Here is a 27,780-nt window from a genome sequence, read left to right as displayed (position 1 = left end):
AGGAAAAACCTCAAGGATAGGAAACTCCAGTTTATCCATAAAGCAAACATACTTATAGTTTAAATGATCAGCCATAGGTTATTGGACTTATTCTATTTATACTCTACTTTTATGAAAAACCGGCAAAGTATATACACGCATGCCAGTGTTAGGGATTTAGTAAGAAACGCCATTTCCAGGGTATGTTATAATTAAAGTCATACTAATTCAGCCCAATCCTTAAAAACCTACTCTGCCTCACTCTGCACTGTGAGATAATGATATAATTATAACCCTGAGGCATCACAGGACATGAGAGAAAGAATGAACTCTTCAAGTTTTTATGTTAATTGTATGTTACTGTTGTCTAATTATTTGTCAGGGGAAGGCAATGAAGAGTGATGAGAAAAACATGGGTTTTTGAAGCTCCAGGCTTTGGATCCCAGCCTTATCACTTACTAACTGCCTGCCTCAGTTTCCCCATCTCTGCAGGTGGGTTGTTTTTTTTTTTTTGTATCGTTAAGGTCAGCTTTAGATTAATCAGGGATTAATTAAAGATTAATCATAGGCTTTTTTGTTTCTTTTAACTAATTTTTAAATTAAAGTTACAAATTGAAACGAGCTCTTCCTTAACATTTTAAGTTTGGCTTCAAATCTTATTCATTTATAAGGCTAGTGAATTTTAACAGTTACTTGAGAAATGACTCGATGGACGCGAGTCTGAGTGAACTCTGGGAGTTGGTGATGGACAGGGAGGCCTGGCGTGCTGCGATTCATGGGGTCGCAAAGAGTCGGACACGACTGAGCAACTGAACTGAACTGAACTGATGACTAACGTTTGCTTTCGTTTACACACCTGGTTAATTAAACACCTTTACATATTTCAAAGTGTATTTAATGTATTTGATTCCTTTCTTAATGATTTCAATGGTCTGACAACAGAGTTTCCTTAATTTAAAAAAAACCCTAAGTCTAATAAATTAAACTTAGAAATATGGGAAACGGTAGCTCCCTTAGATATTCTAATACAGTACATAAACTTAGTGAGACTTCAAATGAAAATCACAAGTTTAATCAGGTATTTGATTACATAATTTAAGTTGGAGTTACAAGACTGTCACTCTGTTTGGCCAAATTCATTGTAAACATTAGAAATATGTAACACTTGCATAGATTCCCTCAGCCTGAAAGATTAATATTTAACAAGTCTTTATCTGTTCAGACAAATATCGCTGAAAGTCATTGAGGTTACTTTCAACCAAGAGAACTGTCTTCAGCTACCTGCACTGACTCCTCTCACATCTCACTTAGAAAACCAGTGTATCTCCCCTTGTACTATATGGGTGCCCTTCTGAGTCTGTCTGTCACTGAAGATTCCAGACTTAGCGAGGATGCTGACTAGACTCCTGTTGATTCTGCTTGGATGTGCTGAAGGTTATTTGTAGTTGCAGATCAGTTTCAAAACGAAGCTATTTATGTTGCTCTTGTCCTCAGAGTTAATTCATACCTATTTCTATGTGTGCTCTAGGAAGCCTGTAACTAGGAAGCCTGAGTCAGTCTCTCGGTTGGGTTTTGCATTTCCTCCACAAAACCTTAAATCTGTAAGAGCCTCTCCACTTCTTCCAGGATTCTAGAGTTACATATCCTTGGCTATTGATACTGCATATATGCATTGTGTATTGGATACTGAAATGACAACTGATTGAGTTTCAAATATCTCTATGACTTCGCTTATGGTCACAGTATGTGAGATGTCTATTAACAATCTATGCTTGTGGAATTATACTACCCACCTTGCAGGGTTGTTGTAAATTAGCATTAGTGAATGTTAAGCACCTGCCCTGGTAATGGTACAACTACTATTGCTTTTACAACTCATTGACCCTTATGCATTTTCTAGTTACTAACACTGCTCATTTCCTCATTGGCCAGCTTAAGTCTCATCATTAATTATGACATCATTGCAGCCCTACATAAATCCTCAGTTGTCGGGACTTCCTTGATGAACCAGTGGTTAAGAATCTGTCTTCCAATACAGGAGACATGGGTTCGATCCCTGGTCGGGAAGCTAAGATCCCACATGCCATGACACGACTAAGCCTTCGTGCTGCAACTACGGATCCTGCGCACTCTGCACGCCGCAGTGAAGACCCCGCATGCTGCAACTAAGACCCGATGCAACCAAAAATAAATTTCTAAGAAAGAAGAGGAAAAAGAGGTTTAAAGAAATTCTCAGTTGTTTTGCCCCTTTCTTTCCTCATCAGACTTCTATGGCAAACCGCCAACCTTCTTAAATTGCCACACTTACTCTGAGTCTGTGAACTTGCTTCCAGTGTCACTAAGGAAACACAGGCACTCAAATGGTAACATCCACATACTCCCATCCCCATATCCAACCACCTCTCTGCATCTGTGCATATCTCTCTCAGATGAGCTCCTAGCAAAAACCAGCCTCTCTCTTTGTGTACTAGATCTCATCTCCTGTCTGTATGAGAACACTGCTTTTGCAATCCCCTCCCTCTCTCGAGCATTATCAATCTTTTCCTCTCTAATAGATCTTGTCCATTTGCTTACACAATTGCTATTAGTCCTCCGATCTCTTTTCCAATCTTCTCTTGACTCCTTTTCTTGCCCAGTAAAGCTTCATTTTTTAAAATTTCCTTTTCAAAACTCCTTCAATGAGTTGTCTCCATTTCTTTTCTCCCATTATCTCTTGAGCGTAGTCCAATCAGGCTGTTGCCACATCACTCCAGGGAATCCATTTTATCAAGATTACAAATGACCTCCGTTTTCTAAACCCAATGCTCGGTCCTCAGACTTCTTCTCATTTGATTTATCTGCATGATTTAACACTCTGAAAATCTTTCTTCAACAACCTTTCTTGTTGTTTGTCTTATCTGTTACCAGCTCCTTCTCAGCCTACTTTGCTGTTTTTCCTCTGATCTTTCAGCATAAAGAAGCTCAATCCTCATTGCTCTCAGTCCTCTAGACCTCTATGCCTTTCTCTCCACTCTTTGCCCCTTGGTGCTATCATTGAATCTCATGATTTTAAATGCTATCTATATACCAGTAGAGGTCAAATTTATGTTTCTATCACTGACCCATCTACTTAGCATCTCCACTTGGGAGTCTAATGAGCATCCCAAACTTATTATTGTCCAAAATTGAGGTTCTGTGCTTTTCCAAACAAACTTACTTGCCTTCTTCATTTCCGGAAATAGAAGCTCTAGCTCTCCATTTACTTATGGCTTCAGTAACTTGTGGCACACGGTCTTTGTGGCTCCTTGGCATGTGGGATCTTCCCAGACCAGGGATTGAGCCCGTGTCCTCTGCACTGGTAGGTGGATTCCCATCTTCTATACCACCAGGGAAGTCTGAACAGTACCGTAATATCAATGATTATCAGTCATCATTTAACTGAGACCTTCCCTGGCCACATATGAAAAGTTACAAGTCATCCCAACCACTTTCCAATTTCCCCAGCCCCTTTAATTATTCAATGTCTTCAGCACCCATCACCACCTTTGTATATGATGTATATTACATGTTTATCTTGTTTGTTTTATATCATCCTCTATCAGCATGTAAGCTCCAAGGAAAAAGTGAGTCTTATTTTATTCTATGTTCCCAGTATCTAGAATAGAAACTGCATATATAGATTAAAAGCTGCTATACATGACAAGAAGTATACAATTAGTGATCCATGTAAAATAGACTTTGATTTTTCAGTTGCTCAGGTTTGGAATTTGACTGAAACCAGGGTTGGTATTGTTTATTTATTCAACAAATTTGCATATACACTTAACTTATGCCAGACTCTGTGAATCAAGGAGAACACCCTCATACATACTGGATCCACAAAGAGAGCTTCTTATTGTACTCTATTTCTGCCGATGGAGGAGGAGCAGCTTGACTTTCTTGTTAACAAAGTCCTAAGCTTCCAGTGAAGATCTGGCTGATGTTACGGTTTCCTGTTCAGAAATACAAGAAAGTCTCATAAGTGACAAGCACACTTCCTAATTTCTCCTTCCTGACCCATTTGCATTTCATCACATGTGCAGGCCCTCCGGTAAGCAACACTTATGCCAATAATGAAGCGCCCGGCATCTTAATTTGAAAAGTGCTCATCAGCTTGAGGTTAGCCTCTGTGCATCACAGTATACTTTAATGAATCAAATAATGCATTTCTCATTTGCAATTAAATAATACCTTAAAAGGCTCTGCCTTCCTCAAATGACCCATGTGGAATTCATTTTCACATAGGGTTAATTACACTCAGCACTGAGGGTAGATACTGTGGTGAGGGCTGTGGCTATTCACCAGGTCCTTGAAAGCAAATCATAGAGGACCTTAGTAGAGAATCTAAAAAAAAGTCTTAGTAGGAAATGATGTTAAGATGCAAATATCAAATCCAAGGCTAGCTTGCTTCCCCACTTAGGGATATTACTGCTGAGTCTATTATTTCCACCGTTGTTTTTTTTTTTCCAAAGACCACATCCAGTTGTGTAAAAAATTTGAGGTAGTAATAAGTATATTTGCATATGATATATATAGAATTTGCATAGAATTATACACTATCTTCAGGAAAACTCCAAGTTAAAATAAAATTAGTACTATTTTTTCTTATTGTGTTTTCCTTAGTTGCTGTGCCTCAGTCTTCCTGGCTCCCCAGGAAAAAAATGCAGTGTTTCCTGAATGGCACCCTATCCTTCACCTGCCATCAGCTCCCATCTCTTTTCTTGTTTCCCACATTACCGAAGACTCCAGGCCCACAGAACTACTCATGATTTTCTAACACACCACAGGAAATCACTATCTGTTGACTGTTTGTTAGCCACTGTTTACTGCCTTCCTTCTGAACAGAAACCATGATTTTCTTCCTTCTGGCATTTGTGTACCATCCACTGCAGGGGCCCTCAGAAAGCTCCAGGGTGTAAGTTTCGATCAGTTTACCATCAGCTGGTAGATCTATCCCCTTGGTCAGTTACTCACTTATGCATGGCGATGTGATGCAGTCCTGGCAAATGAGAAGCACAGGGACGCCTGCTAGGGGATTCCTTGGAAAATTTCCTGAGTCTTAAAAAAGGACACCAAAAGGACAGAGCCTCACCTCTTTTCTGCTTCTAGACAGGGCAACAGAGGAGGTGAGGCTTAGAACAGCTTCAGCATCATATAACCATGAGCGTGAGTAACCCACGTGAGGTGGCAAAGTAGAAAGGTAGAAGGAACCTGGACTCTGAAGAGGTCACTGTGCCTCCAGTTAAGCAATCATAATATCATCATAATCACAATGCAATCACAGTTATCACTTAAGTCTCAGGCACTGTTATGAGCAATTTACACACATTCACTGTTAATCCTCTAACTGCCTTATGCAGTGGACGTTTTTATTATTTCCATTTTACAATTGAGGAAACAGAACCATGGAGGGGTTAATGTGCCAAGGTCACTTTCCTTATCTATTTGTTTGCTTTTTCAGCTTTTTGTTACAGAAAATTTAAAGAATATACTAAAGGAGAGTACAATGTAATGAATCCCCAGGCACCCATCCATCATCTAGTTTAAACAATTAGCAACTCATGACCAGTCTTGACTCATCGGTGGCCTTGTCCACTTTTCCTCTGCCCCACATTATTCTGAAGCAAATCCCAGATCTCATATCATTTCATTCTGGGTTACATCATGCGTGACAAAAGCTAAGAGCTACTTTTATGGGGTCTTCGGTTACAACTAAAACTAGCCTCTAAATATTAATAACTTTCTCATCATAAAAATTTGAAAATGTAGATAAGCTGAAAACAAAATATAGAAAATCATCCACAATATGATCACCTAAAAACAACTAATAATAATTAATGTACTTCCTGTCAATACTTTGCATAAGTTTGAGTATGAGACTGTATTTTGTCCAGTTATTATGACCTGAGCATTTTCCATCCTCATTCCAGCCCCAGGATCTTTGGATGCTGGGCTCCCTCTATCCTTCCTTCTTCTGGGAACTTGAAAAAGCACTTCCTTTGCTCTTTGTACAGCACTTCCACTACTTTAATCACAGGCAGCAATTTTCTATTTACCTGTGTTCCTGTCTAGAGCAGGTGTCTGGTGCCTATATCGTTACAAGAAATGATCTGATAGAAGTAATTATTGGAAAGATGATGTGGAACGTGGGGCTGTCTGTATCATGCAGTGTGCACTCTACATGGATGCAGTGAAGGAACTTTCCTCTCATCCCAGGAGCAAGTAAAAACCATGTTGCTCCTGAAAAACAGATGTGCTTTCTTTAGTGGATGCCATGAACAGTTGCAATATTAATCTGTGTTCATTTTGTGCTTTGATGACTAAATAGCTCAGAGCTGAAACCTGGCTCTTGTTTTGAAAAGTGTTTACAGTTTTCAAGGCATGAACTCTCTCACTAGTTTTAATTTGTTTTATCTTCCCTTTGCCATGAGTTAATTGTACGTGAAATAATCACATGGTATCACGACAGGACCATTTTTGACATGTGAATTCATGACTTCCTTCTTCTCTGATGAAAGTATCATGCAAGTTTTGTGCCTTCTTGCTTTACAGGCGGTAAAATTATGGCTGACTTCCCTTTCTGGGTTTGTTTAGAAGTCTAAAGTCTTAAAGGAGGATGAGTTAAGTGTCTCATATGGAGAGAAATGGCTTCTGGGGGGAACTTGGAAAGAGGAGGATTTCCCCAAGAATGACAAAGAGATTCCCGGAGTTTTTTAATCTGTGGCCTTAGAGAGAGCAGAGGGAAGCAGAGCTCCCAAAATTGGCACAACACCAGGTGGGAAGGGTGGCCAGTCCACTTACCCAGTAAGAGCAGGCTTGGATTAGATTTTAAGCTTGACATCTGAAAAACCAAGACATGCTTTTTATATACCTGACTTCGCAGACTTGGATTCACATTTGCTAACTGGACTTAGTGAATTTGTGAAAGTCATCTCAAATCCATTATGGAATGAGACTTCCAGGTGGCTCAGTGGGTAAAGAATCCTCCTGCAATTCAGGAGACACAGGAGATGCCGGTTCAAATCCTTGGTCAGGAAGATCCCCTGGAGGAGGGCATGGCAACCCACTCCAGCATTCTTGACTGGAGAATCCCATGGACAGAGGAACCTGGCAGCTATGGCCCAAAGGGTCACAAAGAGTTGGACATGACTGAAGTGACTGAGCATGCTCGCATGCACAAACACAAATAGAGAAGAAAACCATCATTATTGTGGAAAAACTGTGAGCTTTGGAGACAGACATCACTATTTTACTTCAGGCTGTTAATTTTTTTCCCTTGGTTTTTTCTAATCACCTCCTAACTGTTGTAGCAGCGCCCAGTCTTGCTTCTCCAATACACCCTTCACCTAACCATCACAGCTGTCTTTCGCAAATGCAGATGCACTTGGGTCACCCCTTAAAGCTCACCAGTAGATCTCATTTATCCCCAGGGTAAAGTCTACAAGGTCCTTCATCAGTTGCTTCTTATCTACCTCCATAGCCTCATCTTCTATAAACATCCTCATTCCAACCGAAACTTGGCTCATGCAGTAGGTCCTACTTGCTATTCTGCAAATGCCCTCATCGCTCTGGTTCTTGCACATACTCTTCTTGTTGTTCATAATGCCTCTTCATTGACAAACTCTTGCTCTTTATGAACTCTTCCCCAGGACGTCCCTGGCAGTCCAGTGGCTAAGACTCCACACTCTCGATGCAGAGTTTGATCCCTGATCAGGGAACTAGAGCCTACATGCCTCAATAAAGATCAAAGATCCCATATGCCCTGTGTCATCAGATCTGACACAGTCAAATAAATAAAGATAACTATTGAGAAAAGAAGAACTCTTCCCAGACATCACCGTCAGCCTTCTCCAGTCTCTGCCTCCCCATGGGGGTCCGATGCAGGGTCCCTGCCATGTGTTCCCAGAGCATTCTAAGGTTACACCTCTGTCACTCATCACAGCGTTTTTGAACCTCATGTGTCACAGTAAGAAAGAACATGGAAATTTTTCTACCATTGGGATTCTGTTATCGACAGATATCTTTGATGCTTGGTAAAATGGGAGCAGGAAGACACTGCAGAGAGGGGCGTTGGGAGTCTAGAGGAAATGAGGGAGAAGTCTGAGGCTGTGAACCACACTTGGCAACAGAATCTGAATGCAGAGTGGTTTGGAGCACAGGGCGAAGAGCTACTCATATTGCCTGAGGCAAAGACTGCTGAACTCTGCTCTGACATCCATTCTCCTTGTTTTCCCTTTTTGCAATTAAAAAAAAAAAAAACAAAAAAAACCCTCCAGAATTTCAGGTGGTCACATGGCTATCCAGCCCTGATTTGGCTGTGGCCCTCCTCCTTATGAAAAGAATAGTATATAAAAGGGGGAAGGAGAGAGGAATGAAGTATTAGAGGGAAAGGTCAAAGCCTGGATCTAGACCTAGGAGCTCCAGTGGCATTAGAGGCCAAGGGCAGATCAGGATTAGCATGTTGAAGGCCTTAGAGTGCTTCTCCATCACACCTGAAGTTTCCTTCTTTGTGAAATGAACTCAGTGAAAGTCACACTCTCAGCCTCTCACTACACTTTATTCACTATCCCCCAGGACAGTTGGAAAAGCTTATTTGATTAGTAAGTAAAAACTGGCCTAGTCAGATGGACTTTTCCTTTACACCTTCTAAGAGTAAGCTGCCCCAAGGCTCATAATTCTATTCTACCTTTCCATGCAATGAACAGCATAGGAAACTTAGCCCCTGTGGGGAAAGAATCAACACTTGGGGCCCTCTCAGTCCAACCCAGAGGACAGCAATATGGTTAAGCAGAAAAACAGCACACTCTAGGCAACAGACACAGCAGCCAGAGGAAGGAAGAGGCAACCAGAAAGCAGCTCAAGCTATATGTGAGACATTCCAATCCCATGTTGGAACTCCCAGAGAGATGCAAAGGGAAAAAAAGGTATGAATAAGCCATATGGCAGGTGAAGACTGATAATAGAGCAGATTTAGGGGAAAACCCTTAAAGTGACTTAACCCTGGTTCCAACAGCTATGGCAGTGAAGGGGAGATGTGGGCTGCAATAATCAGCTAATACTTGATGACCTCCTGATAGGCAAATAATACTATTCCAGGTGTTTTGTAGAACTTAGGGGAGAAGCAGTCTAACACCTAATAAGTTTATGGTCTAATACGATTTACTGAAATGTCAACTTTTCTTCCTGCCACGGAAGGAAACAAACCCACATTTTCCTCAGAGGCTTCCACCCAAATTCTTTCCAGTTTTACTCTTCCTTGTTTTATTGATTCTGCAGCTTGGTGTAGAGGGTGTGAGATTAGTTTAGTTTGAAGGAACCAACCAGTAAGATCCAACTAAACCTCTCAAATCTTGTTGAAGGACTAAGATCTTTAGAATGCAGGGTTTTGAAGATGTTCAGATCAAATCAATTAAAAAAAAAACATATACTTCACCATTCTTGACTTTTATTTTTGTTGTTGTTGAATTCAGCAAAATTCTTGTCCTAAATTAGTGTTTCATAATGATATTCATACAAGTTCTTGTTATAACACAGCTAACAAGGGCCAGATTGGTTGTGGTTGAGTTACATTTGCCATTTTGTGGTCTGCATGTTTGTAAATCAGCCAGATCATTGCCTTAATTGGGGTCATTTGGGGGTTTTGGGGTGGCGTAACGAGGTCACTCCTTTTCACTCCTGTGGTTCTTCATTAGTCATTTTGTGTGCAACAAGCATGAAGAGGCCAGATCGTGTATTTGCTTTGGGAAAATCAGCAGACTTCCAAAGCATGTGCTGTTGTAGATGACTCAAGGTGTTGCAAATCATTTTTTAAAAACTTGTTGTAGTTCTCTTTTCTCAGAAGTCGAGGGGCAGAGTAGGCTGGCGTAGAGTAAAGACAGCAGCCTTTGGAGGCAGGCAGCTCTATGTTCCGCACATACTTCCTATAACATGAGGTGAGTTCCTTAAGACTTTTTATTTCAATATTTCTTTCTTTGGCTGCCCCTTGTCTCAGGTGCATTCATAGGATCTTCCCTACTTGTTGTGGCATGCATCTAGTTCCCTGATCAGGGCTCAAACCTGGGCCCTCTGATTGGGAACAGACAGTCTTAGCCACTGGACCAGGGAAGTCCCTCCTTAAGCTCTCTGAGTCTCAGCTTCTCCATCTGCAAAATGGGATAGGCAACCTTTGACCATGAGATAAATTCTAGTCTTAGAGACATTGCGTATATAAAGTCCTAACCTACATTAGGGGCTTCACTGGTGGCTCAGGGATAAAGATTCCACCTGCCAATGCAGGAGATTGGAGCAGGGTTCAATCCCTGGGTCAGGAAGATCCCCTGGAGAAGGAAATAGCAACTCACTCCAGTATTCTTCCCTAGGAGATCCCATAGACAGAGGAGCTTGGTGGGCTACAGTCCATGGTGTTGCAAAAGAGTGGGACACAACTTTGCAACTAAACTACAACAACAAATTCACGTTAGGCAGTCAAACCTGATGACCCAATGACTTTGGAATCAGAGACAAATAATAGAAAATCTAGAATGATTTGCTAAATAAAGACAAGAGGAAATGAGCATTTCAGCAAAAAATGCATAGCCCTGAAAATGCACTGTTAATCAAGCAGGGACATCAGGAAGGAATGAGTTGAACACAAGCATATACATTTCACTTTGTGCTGCGCGCCCATAGTGATTTACAAAGACCAGAAAGACATGGCCCTTTCCTTGAGGCTCACTCTCTTCCGTGAGAGATATGAGTGTTAGATACATGTAAACCTCTGAAACAGTAAGTTAATAGAGGTCAACCAGTACCAGAATCATTGCCTGACACATAGTTGAAATTCCATAAATATCTGTCAAGTGAATGTATAGAGTCTATCTCTCTAACCAAGTAATAGACTGTGTGGCTTCAAAACTTTCAGAAAGAGGAATAAGGAAGACAAATCATTGGTGAAAATTTAAAAAGACAATCACTTAAAGTCTCCGAAAATTTTCCTGAGGGCATACAGCAAAGGGAGAAAGATTCATTCAAGAAAATCTACTAAATCTTTGTAAGATCAGTGAAAGTCCGTGACATCTGAGCCAGAACCCACTCTTTCACCCCTCTCTACAGCTTCACGTTATAGAAGCTCTGCTCCAACTGCAGGCAGTCAAGAAGACAGGGGTCCCTGTCCCTCCGGCCTCCAGTTTACAGCGCAATTACACCCAGGGAGGGGCAGGCTGCCATTTCGTATCTTCCCCAGCCCCACGTTCCAGAAGCTCTATTCTGGGCAGGCATGGCTAAAAGGATGGAGTTCCTCTTCCTCACCCAGCTCAGGCTCATAAGATGGCTGCTTCCCTCCAGGTGCAGAGGCTGAGGACTCTGGAGGCCAATCACCCCCATTCCAACTTGCTTAAAGCGGGGAGTTTCTGTGTCAGGAGGGGAAAGCCAAGGAGATCAGGGGCCACCACCTCATCCAGTGCCCACTCACAGAGCAAGGGTATCACTCTGGTAAAAACAAGTCTCTGTCCCTAGTTCTGCTGCAGGGGCACAGGGTTTCCGCCCAGACAAAGCCAGGTCAGGAGGACTGAAGAATCCCATAGCTCTGCCTGAGGGATTGATTTCATCTGGAACAGTGTGGGGAACTCCATACTGTGGAGTGCTCAAAACAATGAGGAGTGTGTGTGTCTGTGTGTACCAGTCGCTCAGTCATATCCGACTCTTTTGCGACCCTATGGAATGTAGCCCGCCTGGCTCCTCTGCCCATGGGATTATCCAGGGAAGAATACTGGAGTGGGATGCCATTCCCCTGTCCAGGGGATCTTCGCAACCTAGGGATCGAACCCAGGTCTCTTGCATTGGCGGGTGGATTCTTTACTGTCTGAGCCTCCTGGGAAGCTCAGGGGTCTTGATGGAGAGTGATTAAGAAGCTCGTAGCTCCACAGTACAGGAACAGTGGCAGAGCAGGAGTGTCATAGAGAGCAAGCAAAGAAAGACAGCTACCAGGAGAGCTATGGGAACACAGTCAACAGAGGAGTCAGAAAGGACGCACGTATGCGCTAGGCTGTGCCGGTCAGGAACAATCAGAGTGGGATGTGGGGCGGACTTGAAAGTGCCTCTCAAGCTGTACGCAGAGCTATTAACCTCCGGCAGAAGCCACACCAGCACAAAGGCTTTCAACACAGCCTCTGACTCAGCACTGACTGAGCAATAAGCTACTCTAACCCAGCGGTGACTCCTAGAAAACCAGGTTTAAAAACAAAACTCACACGTCCCCTTGGCCATCTGGAAGCCTGTGTGAATGCCCAAGGCTGCAACTCTAGGAAAGGGTCAGAGCGGGAGCCTCCATACTATAGTACCTCACAGGACATGAGATGAGAAGAAAGAAAAAAGAGAGCTCCCTGGATTGTAATCTGTGTAGTTGCTAAGTCATGTCTGACTCTTTGTGACCCCATGGACTGTAGCCTGCCAGGCTCCCCTGTCCATGGGATTCTCCAGAATACTGGAGTGGTTTGCCATTTCCTCCTCTGATTGTAATAGCGATCTCCAAACCTCATACACACACTGTTGAAGGGTAAACCCTGACCTACCTATAGGGGTTAAGCGCAACTTTTCACTGACGAGTGGTTGATGCCAACTCAAGGCTGACCCTGAGGAAGCCAGGATGAAAGATAAAAATGAATGGAGAAAGGTCTGACCAGGGGTGTCAGAGGCTGCAGAATGCACTAGAATTAGGCTCTGTCAAGTTTGTTCAGCCAAGTTACAAAACAAACAAGCAAACAGCAACAACTGGGTGGGGGGATTAATATTCAGAGTTGTTACAATCTAATATTTAAAATGTCTAGTCTTCAATAAAAATTATACAACATGCACAGTAACAGAGGGCAAAACCAGTCACTAGAAGCTGCCTTTCTAGGAACTCCCATGATAAGCCTAGCGACCTACCTAGCACGCACCTTCAAAGCAGCTATTACAAATCTTTGTGACTTTGGATTAGGTATTAGATTCTTAAAAGCAAAGCAGCAAAATCATAAATAGATAAGTTGGATTATATAAAACTTTAAAACTTTTGGTTACAAACAACACTACCACAAAAGTGAAAATACAGTGCTCAAAATGGGAGAAAATGTTAGTAAGTTATCAGATCGATGGGGAACCTATAACCAGAAAGAACAAAGACCTCTTTCAGCACAGTAATAAAAAGACAAACAACCCACTTTCAAATGGACAAGGAATTTGAATGGACATTTATTCAAAGAAGATATATAAATGGCCACCAAGTAGATGAGAATGTGCTTAGCATCATTAGTCATTGGAGAACTGCAAATGGAAATCACAGTGATACACCACATCACACCAGCTTAGATGTCTGTGATAATGTTCATAACAGCATTATCCATAATAACGAATGTTCACAGCAGCATTATCCATAATAGGAAATGGAAAAAAACTAAATATCCATCAATTGATGAATGAATAAATAAAATGTTGTATATTCATACAATGGAATGTTGCTTAATTACAAGGAATGAAGTACTGATATATACTACAACAGGGACAAACTTTGAAAATACTAACCAAAAGAATCCACTCCCCAAAGACCACATATGATTCCATTTATAGAAAATGTTTAGAATAAGCAAATCCATAGAGGTAAAAGTAGATTGGTAGTTTCCTAGGGACTGGAGGACTGACGGGAAACTGGGAGTGACTGCCAATGTATGGGTGGTTTCTTTTGGATTGATGAAAATATTCTAAAATTGATTGTGGTGATAGTTACACAATCTTGTGAACATACTAAAACCATTGACTTATACACTTTTAATAGGTGAATCGTGATATGTTAATTGTATCTCAATAAAGCTGTTAAAGAATAATAGACCTTGTGTTACTACATAAGTTTCTTCATGGCTCAGGGAAGAAAAATAATAGAGACCAAGGTTAGTAGGGAATAATTCAGGGAAGAAATCAGTGTTGATTTAGGTCTTTCAGATGCATATGTTTTTTGCATTAAGGCTTCAAGTTAGATAAATATCAATCTTCATGTAGTACCATGTTACCTCTTAGGATGAAAAGTGATTTTTATCCAATAAGCAATAGGTAGCTATAGGATATTTGTAAAGAAGAAAGTGAGGTAGTGGAATTGTTTTTAGGAATGTTATGCCAGCAAGATGAATTAGAGAGAGAAGCTGAGAGTCACAAATCAGATAGGAGGCTGCTAAAGGCAGTGAAGTCTGAACTAGGACGGTTGATGTTGGAATGGAGAGGAAAAAAAAAACAGACAGGAGGTAAAGTACTAATACTTTGTGAACCATAAAATGAGCCACACAAAAAACATAGTATTTTTTAAAATGATATTGGATTTCTTCTTGGTCATAGACTGGCACGGCCTTTGTAGTTTTCAGTTCCCTGACCTCAAAAAAATATCATGAGATTTCCATTTTCAGTCATATTTACAGGCTAGATATCTAGGTTTGTTTTCTTGATGAAAACAACTAAAAATGCTAGGTTTTACAAAATCTTTTAAGATTGCTGGATGACGTCTAAGGTAGAGTAGGAAGAAATTATCCAGTCACGTTTTGAAAGGATCCCAGAAATGAAAGCAAGGCTCAGAGAAAGCTTTTATCCCGGGAGTGTTTGCTGTTTTTCGCTCTTGAGCTTTGATTTTTCCCTGCCTGCAGAGTACAGAGAAAAGAAGACAAAGTTCATGGGTTTCCCTAGGTGGGGATCATAGCAAGACATACTTCCCCACAACACTGGACCCTTTAAATTGTCACGCTCTCAGATATGGAAGAAGTATTCTTCTGTTTCAAAGAATAAAAGATAAACTTTCAAATGTCTATAAGAGGCAACTGTAAAAAAGACTTATTATACTTGGAAAACAATGAAATAGAACTTCTGGAATGAAAAATATAATTAAAATTAAGAGCTCATGGATTAAACAGATTCGCGGTAACTGAAGAGAAAATTAGTAAGGCAGAAGATAGAATTTTTCCAAAGTAAAATCCAGAGAGTCAGAGAGAAGGAATGTTAGACTGGATATACTCCATAAGAATTGAGAACCTACCACCTCTCCAAGATTCCCTCCCATAAGTTTATAAGACATGCCCTGGAGAAGGGGGCTCTGGCGTTCTTGAGAATTTGCCTTTCAGGGTTGACACAGGTGGGTGGGGAAATTTTACCATAGAACTGGGCTGCGAGTCTCAGCAGAGATAACAGCATTCGAAAATGAACATGGCCAAAGCCAGCACTTAATGATCAGAAGAAAAGTGTAGTTAAGTTACTGTAACAGTGGACTTCCCTGGTGGTTCAGTGGTTAAGAATCTGCACTCTCAGTGCAGGGGGCCTGGGGTTCAATCCCTGGTCAAGGAACTAGATCCCACATGCTGCAACTAAGAATTTTCATGCCGTAATTAAAGATCCCACATGCCACAATGAAAATCAAAGAACCCACCTGCCACAGTGCACAGGCCCGGTGCAGCCAAGTAAATAAATACTTGCTTCCCAGGTGGCTCAGTGGTAAAGAATCTGCCTGCCAATGCAGGAGACTCAACAGATGCAGGTTTGATGCCTGAGTCGGGAAGATCTCTTAGAGGAGTATATGGCAACCCATTGCAGTATTCTTTTCTGGGAAAATCCCATGGACAGAAGAACCTAGCAGGCTACAGTCCATGCGGTCACAAGAGTTGGACATGGTTTAGCAACTAAACCACCACCAGCACTTCCGAGGGCGCATACAGCCAACTACAGTTTCTTTCCAGTATTACACTTACATGCCTTCAGTTCAAATGGCCAGTACAGACTGATTAGAATCTCTAAGGCCCAGTTACAAATCCCTGGAAGAGAGAACTAGATTGGCTAAGCTGCTGGAGGGCAGCTGATCCCATAGCTGATTGGAACAGGAATTAACAACTGGCTCGTACTGGACCAGGGAGAGTCTCTTTTCTGGAAATCTAGAACTCAGACTTCAGTTTCTGTGCTCTCTGCTGTTCACTTCGAACAAGATGAATAACTCAGGGCTGTGAGAAGCTGAGGCCCTGCTATACAAACAGGGCTTTTCATAACAGGCAAGGAATTGATGTCCTAGCCAGAGAAAATACCCCAGAAAGTGTTCTTCTACTTAAAATACCTGATGTTTATTGTGAGGATTAAAAGTCACATATATAACATAAATGCTGGAACACTTACAACAACTTATTTCTTTATCTTGATTTTATTTACTAAGACACCCACAGACTTTGCAGTTAGACAAATTTGGTTTGAATCCTGACTGCTACAGAATCACTGTTTTGAAGTTTAAATGATAAAATATGTTTGATAATGCTACTATATTTTCTAGCACATAGTAGACACTCACGTGTATAGGCACATCACACACAAGGCAAAATCTTTCTTTTGTTCAGTCAGCTTAAACACAGCTCTGAACTCCCATCACTTTTATGTTGGAAGGAAATTCAGCCTCAGTCACGGGCCTTCCAGGAAAAGTTCTTGGAGGCCTTTCTGTGGGGCCAGAGATTCCCTCTGGTCATTGCTGAGATGGTCACTGTCCCCTTCAGGGGGCCCAGGCCCAAGTGCTCTGCTTGGGACAGAGGACATCCAGGTGAGATGGGGGCACTGCTCCCATATCCAGGTTCCTGAGAAACTCCACACAGCAGCCCTCATCCCCTCTCTGGCCACGGTCAGACAGCCAGGAACTTGCTGATCTTTTGTTTCTTTTTTCACCTCAGCACACCTCACCTTCCAAGTCTATTCCCTCCTTCCCCAGACTGCCTGGCACACCCTCTTCAGTGAATTTATACCCCCTCCCAAATAAAAAGACCAGTGCTTTGCTCCCTGTTGTCACCTATCTGGTTAACTCCTGTAGACTGAGGTTTTACTGGGATTTTTTCCCTTGGACACTGTCCTTGGGGCCTCCCTAGGCTTCATGCTCAGTAAGCGAGGGTCCAGTCCCAATCTCCTCGAGGTCTCAGACAGTGAGGGTGAGCCCAGGAGTGACCTCCTACTGGCGGTAGGTCTCCAATGAGAGCTGCATGGGGGAAACCCTCCTCCTCGCCAAGATGTGCTTCCGTGCGACAACAGAAAGGGTGCCAGGGGCTGTGGTGGCATCAACCAAGAATGGGTAGTGGGAATGGAAGCAAGTCAGGAGAGAGGCCACAGCAAAATAGGATCAACAGAATGCTTGGCCCTTCTTGGGAACTGAGGGCAGTGAGTTGCCAGTGCCAGACCACCAGGAGCAAACCACAGAGGAAACTGGTGACATTGTGTCAATTGCAATGTCCCGATGAGCTCAGGGAGAAACACCTGGGTTCCCTGTGGGCAGAGATCATGCCTCAGGAGGGGATGAACAAGGACAGGGGTTGACAAGTGGAAATGGGCAGGGATGGGGGGCATTATTTAGGCTGAAAAAACAATCCTAATGCGATAGCTGTTTTTGCTTTTCAGGTAATAGCAGACTAGAAGTGAAAAACAAAATAAAGAAAATAAAGAGAGAAGACAGAAGGAGGGAGGGAGGAAAGAAGGACAAGAGGGAGGAAAGGAAAGGAAAGGAGGAAATAGGGAGGTGGGAGACAGAGGTGAACACATTGCCAGTAGCACGAATGGCATCTTACATCTAGATAGAGAGTTAGAAACATCAGAGTCCATTAATCCAGCAAGTGCATCTGAGTACCTACTATGTGCCAGCCTCTACCCTGGGTCTCCAGAAAATGTTGCTGTTGTTGATGTTTAGTCACTAAGTCGTGTCCAACTCTTTTGTGACCCCAAGAACTTAGCCTGTCAGGCTCCTCTGTCTGTGGGATTTTCCAGGCAAAAATACTGCAGTGGGTTGCCATTTCCCCCTCCAGGGGATTTTCTAGACCCAGGGATCAAACCTGCGTGTCCCGTGGCTCCTGCGTCGTAGGCAGATTCTTTACCACGGAACCACTAGGGGAGACCTTCCCTTGGAAATATTAGCGAACAAATCAGTTAAAGATCTCTGTTCTCAAAAAGCTTACATTCAGTAAATTTCTAGTTCCCGCATAAAATCCATGGGTGCCTTTAGAGTACTTTCTGTACTTTAACCTTTTCAACCTTCATGGAAACCCTAGTGGTATCTTTTTTCGCCTGAGACTGTCACTGCGGTCAAGTAGCATGATGTGCTCTGACTGGTTAGGCCTGCTGTCTCTGTGCGACCCTCCCCCTGCCTTTACCTCAGCCTCCTCACGTCCTTCAGGCTGAGACAGATGTCACTGATCCCCTCAGAGTCACCTGGATTGGGCAGAACAAAGAATGGGGTGAGGGTTGGTTCACCAAAGGACACTAGACAAACAAGCATCTACCTACCAAGCTACATAACAGGCTACTCAAGAAAGGCAAAGGCTTTAGGATTCAAAGTTCAAAATGCAGGAATGATGGGAGCAGACAAAATTGAAGCAGTACGATTATCAACTCTATCTTAGAAATGAAAAATACCAGGCATAGAGAAAGGATGTAACTTGCTCAGACTGACACACCCAGTAAATGGTCTGACTCCAGAGCCCAGGCCTTAATCTCTACAAGCCTCTGGTAAACCCACAAAGACAATTTTAGCTATCATAGTTCATGGATTCTAAGAAGCCTCTCTTTCCCATTTTAACATCTCTGCAACTGGGATGTGATAACACGTAGCATCAGTTTAATTGGCAGCCTTTCTTTCTTCCTTAGTGGAACATGAAATAAAAGTGCATCTCACAGAAAAGTCATGTTAGAGTTGATCAAGCACTGTATTCTTTCACTAAATATTGCTACTGCTCCTTCTCTAGCTGTGCTAGACTCTGTGGTAAGAGAGAATGATTCAGAGAATTAGTGATTACTCACAGTGCAATGTGAAGTGTGCAGTGAGAGAATACAAAAGGGGCACTCACCAGGAGGAGGAGTCAGGGAAGCCTTCCCAGAGGGTGCAATACAGGTGGCTGGGGAAAGAGGTGAGTGTGGTGGGGACAAATGCGGCTGCATTTGATGGAGGATAAAATATGAACCAGAGAGTAGTTTAAGATGAGGTTTGAGGTGTTCAGCACCATTTGGTGTAATGACGCATGACTCAGCTGGCCCATGACTGTCCCTGAGACTCTTGCTGTATACACTGTAAGCAATGAGGATCACTTGAGGGACTGTGAGCAGGTCGCCACCAGATTCCGTTTTGGAAATTTCCGCTGGGAGTTGGGTGCCTGATGGCTTAACCTGGAGGCTGATTCAGGGGCTCTGGTGGTCATACAGAAGGGCGGTGTCAAAGGCTTGAATTCCAGGAGTCAATGTCGGGATGCAGAAGAGGAGACAGGGTTGAAAGAACTTTTAGAGACACAGTTGGAAAGGCTTGGTGATCGGACTTGCAGGTGAGGAGAGAGCAGAGTCAGGGATAAGTTCTGGGTTCTGGGCCTGGACAGCTGACTGGGTGGTGGTGCAGCCGATTACATCAGGGAACTGGGGAACAAGAACAGGTTTAGGGAGAAAGGATGAAGTGTGTGATCACATACATGGTGAGTGTGAGGATTCTGTAAGAGGTGACATTTGTGATCAGGTGAAATGTTCAGGTCTGAAGATAGAGTTAGCAGTCAATAAAATTGTGAATTAAAACTGTGGGCTCCAGTGAAGCCCACAAAGCAGAAATAGACCCATGAAGATAGAAAACAAACACAGTTACCAAAGGGGAAGAGGGGATAAGTTAGGAGTTTGAATTTAATACATACATACTGGAAGATCCCCTGGAGAAGGGAATGGCAACCCACTCCAGTATTCTTGCCTGGAGAATTCCATGGATGGAGGAGCCTAGCAGGCTACAGCCCATGGGGTCACAAAGAGTCAGACACAACTGAGCAACTAAAACACAAACACACATACATTCTACTATATATAAAATAGATAACCAGCAAAGCGCAAGGAACTCTACTCAGGGCTTTGTAATAAACTATAAGGGAAAAGAATCTGAAAAGAATGTGTGTGTGTGTGTGTGTGTGTGTGTGTGTATAACTGAATCACTTTGCTGTATACCTGAAGCTAACACATCATAAATCAACTATACTTAAAAAACAAAAGCAAAAACGGTGAGCTGCTTAGGGGCAGGGACTCTGTTTTTCTGTTTTCTATTTTTAGTGCTTAGCATGATAACTGGCACATAAACAATGTTCAATAAACATTTGCTATCAAGTATAATTATGACAATCTATGTGTGTCTATAAGAATGTGTGTGAATGTGGGACTGTCTATTAATGTGTGTGTATGTGGTCACAATGGTTTTTACGTGTTAGGCACTATTATAAGGTCTTTACAGGCATTAACTCTCATTTACTTCTTAAAATAGCACATGCCTGCCTGCTCAGTCGCATCTGACTCTTTGCGACCCCATGGACTGTAGCCCACAAGGCCGCTTGGTCCATTGGATTATCCTGGTGAGAAGACTGGAGTAGGTTGCCATTTCTTCCCTCAGGGGATCTTCCCGACCCAGGAATCCTACCCACGGCTCCCGCATTGGCAGGCAGATTCTTTACCACTGAGCCACATGGGAAGCTAAAATACTACATGAAGTATGTACTATTGTTCCCCCTGCTTTAAAGATTAGGAAATTGAGGCGCAGAAAGGCTAATCCATCAGTCCACGTTTCCAGTGCTGGTAAGTGGCAGAACTGGAATTTAACTTTAGACAGTCTGACTTCTCTATGCCTTTGATACAGTGTTTGTGTTTTTAAATAAGTTTTCCCTTCTTTTCACAATTGGTAAAGGGAAACGTTTCGGCACACACAAGGTTAAGCTCCAGTTGTTTGAAATTTTTATCTTTCTCCTTGGCAAGTGTACGTGCACATGATAAAATTCAGCCTAGACATCACTGAATAAAACTTTCCTTGGGCTCCATGACTTTTCCCCCAAAGTTAAGTCTGCCTTCCTCTGGACCCCTGTTATCCTCAAGATGCTGCTATTATTTACCACATTGTGCTGAACCTATTTTTATTTTCAAGTTGAACTCTTCCTGAGGATGGAGACTTCACATTATGCTTTTCTATATTATCAAACGGCTAATATCATGCATGGCACAAGGTTAAGTACAGAATGGATGTTGCCTGACTGGAGGAATAAATGAATGAATGAAGAAAAATTGCCCTTCCTTTACTATTATTTGACAAACAAGGTGTTACTGTAGACAACACACTTCCTGTTCTCTCTGAGCTTCTTCCGGTGCAGCTGCAAGAACAATTGCATAAGGCAGGGGTCCCCGACCTCCGGAATCTAGCACTTGATGATCTGATGTAGAGCTGAAGCAATAATAATAGAAATAAAGTTCACAATAAATGTCATGCACTTGAATCATCCCCAAACCATCCTCTTCCACCCCAGTCTATGGAAAAGTTGTTTTCCACAACACTGGTCCCTGGGTGTTAAAAAGGTGGGGACCGCAGGCATAAGGTACACCTTCCTACCAGGAAGAACCTTGCTTTAAGATGTGTTGGCCACAGGTCATTCTGTCAAATCCCCCTCCTCTAGCACAGCAGAGCCCAGTGTCACACTGCCTCCTCTTCTTTTTTTTTTTTTTATCCTCAGTTAAATTTATTATTTTCCTATTATATAGCTGAGTAAAGTAAGACTTAAGAGACATAAAAAAATTTGCCCATGATCACACAGCTAATAATTAGGGGAACCAGGATCTGAATCCACTCAGTCTCCAAAGCCCATTATCTGAGCCATATGGTTCAGCTAGAGCCTCCCAATCTCACAAGGCCAGCAGAAGCAGCTACAAGTTTGCCCTGCTCTTACTAATCATTGCTAGACTCACATAAACGATTGCAAGTATTCGTTTTATGGGTGCTCTGATTCCAAAAGCTGTTAAAACCATGGGGGAGGAGGGAACGTGTAACTTTTAACTTTTCCAAGGAGTTCTGATGCAAAGGGAGAGAGAAATGAGCCCAGTCGGAAGGAAGAGCAGGGAAAGAGAAAGTTTAAAATTAAAATTGCAAGAAAGAATAGTATGTGTATGTTGATGGAACTGTTTGGTGGGAGGTAATATTGAATGATGCAAGAAAGGAAGCAGCAGCTTCCTGGAGGACATCCTGTGAAAGGGTGAGAAGAAATGGAAAATATAGCAAAACCGGGAGACTAGATTTGAGGGGGAACATGATGGCTCAGATGGTAAAGAGTCTGCCTGCAACGCAGGAGATCCGGGTTTGATTCCTGCTTAGGGAAGATCACCTATACTGCCTCCTCTTCACAGCAGATTCCGGAGGGAAATCCAGAGGTGCTCTCCAGCGATGCCCATAGAGGACCGTTCTGTGCCATTCTCCAAAAGCCGGAGCACAGCACAGATTTCAGGTTCGAGCTTGCTGCACCCATGCCAATGCTGGAAATCCCCTGGGGATTCCTTTAGTAGTCAATATCTCAGGGTTTCTTTCTTTCTTTTTCTGATGTAATGAGATCTAGGAATGCCCAGAACATCCTCTTTCACCCTTATTTTCAAAATACCTATTTTGCTATGTATTTATTTAGGAATAAAATCAGCATTTGGAATCATTGCAACATATGGTTAGTGTTTGCTGTGAGGGATGAGGTATCCATTTCTTCATCACGTGGCGAAAGTGCAGCAGCTGTAATATCTCATTACAGGGCTTCACTTTATTTAATAACAAAAAATAGTATTGCTCTACTTAACAAAATTATCCTCATCCCCCCAGCCACCCCCAAAAACCTGATCTGTGGTTTCAATGCCTCTAGACATAATAGCTTTAGATGGTTTGCATGTGATATTAGTTAGCTCCAGAATCTGCTTTCAATTCAGTTGCTTCAGATTGTATTTTCACTGTGAGTCATTAGTCACCAAATGTTGACAAGCATTTGTAAGGATGCCATCTCCCCCTTTGTTTATATGCAAGTGCAGCAGCCAAAATGATTTATTTATGCTTTAATTAAAATTTGGTGGAGAGGCTGGTGATTTTTAGCAGTGACTTTTCTAATTTGTGGGTTCCAGAAAGAAAAAAAAATCAATAACCTGATACCATTTATGTTTTTATAGTTACCCCAGGCATTTATAATGCAGACTTGCCACTCACCTGCAGTCTTTCTCTGAGGAGCGTGATCCTCGCCACATAAATCTCCCCCAGAGGCCAAGAGGGTCTATATTTCAGAGTCACTTCCCTTCTGCATCAGCTCTAAGTGAGACGTCACATGCTTTGCATTCTCGCGGTGTTCATGGCCAGGCCCAGGGCTAAAATTAATATTGAAAGTAAATTGATGGACTGTAAGTTTTATAATACCTGACCCGATCTGTAGCGAGTCCTTAGAATTTTAATAATTTAAGTCCATTTATTTTGGTCCCTGCGTATTGCCCTCCATATCAAAAATGTACCCTCACCGAGTCTTTAGAAAGAACACACCCCAAAAGCCAAGCTTTTGTCGGAACTTAATATATCCGACTTTGCAGGTGCATAAATCTCCATGAAATTGTACCAAGTTAACATATTTACTGGGGCATACAATTTAACAACTGCTTTGTAAAAGTTTAAATAAAGATAGATAAGACAGGTAGATATGGGCAAATAATGAGTAAATGTTCCAATGTATATTAACAAGGTGAGTTCATTGTCTTCACAAGGCGATCAGCCTAACTGGAAAACAGTTCATTAATTTTCAAGGTGTTTGGGATGGTTTTAATTGCTGTTTTTCAAAAAGTCTGGGAAAATGAACTGCTTTTGCATTTTCTGCCAAACTCAAATTATCCTCTCCCCCGCAGTCAGGGTTTGGGGTGTGGGGAAAGTGATGACAAGCTGGGTGGGAAGAGAGATACTGGGTTTTGCTCACCATTTTGGACCCTGAGATACAGGCAGAAGGAATAGAGAGAAGCTTGTTTTTGCTCAGAAAGTCCTCTCAGAAGGATTCCATTTGAGTTTCTGCAGCCTCTCTTCTTTCAGAATAAGCATTTTCCATGCTCCCTGCAAACACTCATACTCACGTGTTTGACTTCTCCCCTTTCTCTCATTCCTCCCCCTTCTTTTAGTTTTTGCAGTTCAGCTCCAGGAACATTGCAGTCACATTTCCCTTGTAGCCCACTGGAAACATCTGGCCTTGCTATCAATGTGACCCCCAACTCCTGCTCACCTTTTAGAGGACAGAGTTGGTGTGCTTTGCCAGAGGCAGATTTCTTAGTTCATGAAAATAATAGTTCATTTCTTGGAAACTCTCTTACACAAATATACACAGATATCATTTTAAGCAGTAGAACTGTGTCTTTGGATGAAATATTACACAGAAATTAATTTTGTAAATCAGGTAAGTGCAAAAAGGCTGCTCTGGCAGCAATGGTGGTTTAAAAATAGATAATGAGGGAGAGGAGCTGCTTCTGCCACCTACCTTACCTCCTGACACGGTCCAGGGGCATCTCTACAGGACTCCAGGGTCTACTTAGAGCAGAGGAGGGGGATAAACCATATACTAACACTACCTCAGCATCACTCACAGTATCAACATCTGTTAGTAAAGGTGAGCAAGAAATGGAAAAGTCAGCCAAACAAATCTATGGCCTCCTTCCTTCATAGCATTTCTCCTCTTCTCTCTGGGACTCTGCCCTCTTCTATTTGATACACTGAAGGTCTTTCAATTCCTGGAGCAGAGATAAATTTCTCCTACCTTTAAGCCTTTGAATACATTCTTTGCCCTGAGTGGAATACACCATATCTTATCCCCTATACATCTCACCATCAACTGGATTACTCCAGCTCACCCTTTAACTTAGAGCTCTTGTCCGATATGAAGCCTTCTCTGACTCTCAGAGGCTAGGTTGCGTATCCCTAGGATATGAGTGCCTGCTAAGTCGCTTCAGTCACATCTGACTCTTTGCGGCCCTATGGAGTGGCACCCACCAAGCCCCTCTGTTCATGGGGATTCTCCAGGCAAGGATACTGGAATGGGCTGTCATGCCCTCCTCCAGGGTATCTTTCCGAACCAAGGGATCAAACCCATCTCTCTTATGTCTCCTGCACTGGCAAGCGGATTCTTTACTACTAGTGCCACCTGGGAAGCTCACAACATGCACCCTTGACTTTCAAAATCTAACATCACAACTGTGATATTATGATAAAAAATTATATATTACATTCATTACATATATAATAGTTAACATTATATGTAAGATGAGAAATGCAAGGAACTTAGAACATCTTTACTCCATTTAATATCCTCCCAAATTTGTGCTTTGTTGTCATATATTTTAACTGTCTGTGTGTTTTATACACTAGTTTCTCTAAAATTCGTCTTTTCTATTCCTTTTCTCTCCTTCCTGTATCTCTGTGCTTCTGTGAGGGCTCATTTGCCTTCTGCTAAGAACATCTTTAGCATTTTCTTTAGTGTGCATCTGCTGTCTAAAAATGTCTTTATTTTGCCTTCATTTTTGAAATACATTTTTGATTCTAGATTGCCAATTATAGTTTCTATTCTAATATATTTTATTTTAAAAAGCTGGTGTAACTTATTACATTCCTTTAAGAAACCACTGCATTGAAGAGGTTTGAAGGCCACCGCAAACCATCGCTAACCTGTAAATGGAAAAACTCTGCTGCAGAATGTGCCCCCTGACCATCCAGCTATTTCAAGCCATCTTGAGAAGTAAAGTGGTTCCCATAGTGAAGAATCTCCAACAAGCTTGCCAAAACACTAACCACTTTTATAGAGAAGGCCTTTGGAACAGTCATTCAGTGTTCAGCTTCCCAGACTCCTTGGCTGGATCTGAGCCAACCTTGAGAGTTACAAGAAAGTTTCTACCCAATAAAGGAACCAGAAATCAGATTGCTCATGCTGCCACTTTAAGTGCAGAATTGAAAAGATGCATACTTAGGCAATAACAACTTGTAAAATCATTGACCAGCCTTTGCACTCAGAACGTGAGCTGAGCTAGCTGGAGGCAGACTGAGGCAACCATAAAATTCTAGAATTCACTTACACTTTAAGCATTTGTTGAGTGTCTACTCTGTACCAGGCACTCAGGATTAAAAAATCAGGTATTTGTCTCCGTAATTGATACGACTCCCATCCAAGCATCTGAGGTGACCTTAGTGGACCTGTTCCCTAAGTGCACTAGGTGAAGGCCACTCACTTGATCTCCATGCCTCTCCTGTCCTTGCAGAGTCTGCCTTCTGCACGCCCCCATGTGCTTCAGTTCCTATAGTGCTCTCAGTCGGGTCATAACCAAGCCTTGGCGTATTGGGAGTCATTCTTCAAAACCGTGTGTCTATTGCATGTCAGGTACTGTTCTAAGTTCTGGAAATAAAGGTTCTACAGTTATAGAACTCTGTGGAATAAGGATGACAAATAACAAATAAAGAAGCAGCTATGTCAGGTAGTGGTAAGGGCAACAGGAAATAGAAACCAAATACAACGGGGCTATCTTAGAGTCTGGTCAGGGGAGTCCTCTCTGAAGAGGCAAGATCCTGACAAAGCTGTCAGTGAAGTAAAAAAAGAGAGAGAGAGAGACAAGAAAGAACTTGATGGACAATTGCTTCCTGACAGAGGAACGGCTGAATGGCTGGAGCACAGAGCAGGAGGAGGGCTGATAGGAGGTGAGGTCAGATGGGGGAGCTGGAGCCAAACACAGTGTCAGGTGTCAATTCCAGTTTTTTAAGGAGCTTTAATTGTAATAAAATTCAATAATTGTAAACATTTTTTTTCTTTTTATACAATTTACATATAGGTTTGTTTCTACCGTTTTTAGATCATTAGTTTAAAAGTCTGAACATAAATTTAATTCAAACTACAGCCCTAGAAAGAGCATGGGTGTAGGGTCAAACTGGTTACACTTTTATTTTGTTTTTATTATTTTCTAAAATTTCTTCCTCTTTTTTTGTTGTGGCACGGGGGCTTTCTCTGGTTGCCCAGAAGCAGGTGGAATCTTAGTTCCCCAACCAGGGATCAAATCCACATCACCTGCATTGCAAGGTGAATTCTTAACCACTGAACCACCAGGGAAGTCCCATAATTGGCTATGCTTTTCAACCTATCTGTAAAAAGAGAATAAATTACATAAATGCAAAGCAAAAGCATTCAACACAGCCTTACACTCAGATGACACTCAGATTTTTGTTTTGTGTCCTTCGAACACAAGGCGAGGGTGTTGGGTGGGAGAGACATAGCCTTGCAGGGAGTAGGATTACTCACACAGACACTAGCTACTGTGCTAAATTGAGTAGATTTCATCCTGCTGGGGAGACCCCTTAACAGGGTTTTGGGAAAAGGAGTGAGAATGAGATTACTCAGTAGAGGACGGACTTGGGAGGGAGGAGGGAGAGAAGGCTATGATCGGAGGGCAGGAGACGGCAGTACCAGTAAGAAGGAGGCGATAGTAACCCAGGTGAGAGAGGATGAGAGTCTGACCTTGCTCACCGGTGGAAGAGTGGAAGTGGAGCTGGGGAGGAGGAATGAATTCAAGAGGTTCCTGCAGCTCCCAAAGTTGTTTACACATATATGCCATTGAGAGAGCTTCCTCCTCCATCTAGATTGCTCTGCTTCTTCTGCACCTGCTATCGTAACCTTCAACTTGAGACTCTTCAGTTCAGGAAAGCCCCACCCCCGCCCCCTCGCCCCCAGGCTGGCTTCAAACACCCTTTCTTACTCTCCCGCCTCAGTTCTCTGATCCTCCTGGAAAGATGGTTTTCTTGTGTTGCTCCCCACCTCCCTGCCAGGGAAGACAGCAGAGACTCTGACCTCCTTTCCTCTGTGTCTCCGGCGCCCTTAGGGATGTTCAGTCAATCTTTGTTTTCCGCATTCACTCTGGCCTTGGGATTTCCAGACATAAGTTGGTTCAGCCTGGGAATGCTCCTGTAATCATTAAGAATCAAGTCACCCC

General features: G+C 42.4%; 1 long non-coding RNA gene across 2 annotated transcripts; it reads right to left on the bottom strand.

Moving 5' to 3' along the window:
* Positions 1 to 1,035: 1,035 nt before the first annotated feature.
* LOC121819434 (uncharacterized) lies at positions 1,036 to 27,780 on the bottom strand. 2 transcript variants are annotated; one of them, XR_006059697.1, is made up of 4 exons: positions 27,639 to 27,774; positions 23,000 to 23,154; positions 18,144 to 18,201; positions 1,036 to 3,950 (listed from the first exon to the last, which is right to left on the bottom strand). It is a non-coding gene; the product is annotated as an uncharacterized LOC121819434 (long non-coding RNA). The 2 variants fall into 2 exon arrangements; XR_006059698.2 differs by lacking the exon at positions 18,144 to 18,201 and having other exon boundaries at positions 27,639 to 27,780.

Source organism: Ovis aries, chromosome 1 (genome assembly GCF_016772045.2).
Source record: "Ovis aries strain OAR_USU_Benz2616 breed Rambouillet chromosome 1, ARS-UI_Ramb_v3.0, whole genome shotgun sequence".
In the NCBI taxonomy this organism is placed as follows: domain Eukaryota; kingdom Metazoa; phylum Chordata; class Mammalia; order Artiodactyla; family Bovidae; genus Ovis; species Ovis aries.
The sequence above is the reverse complement of the archived record's forward strand: the minus strand, read 5'-3'. Positions and strand labels throughout refer to the sequence as shown.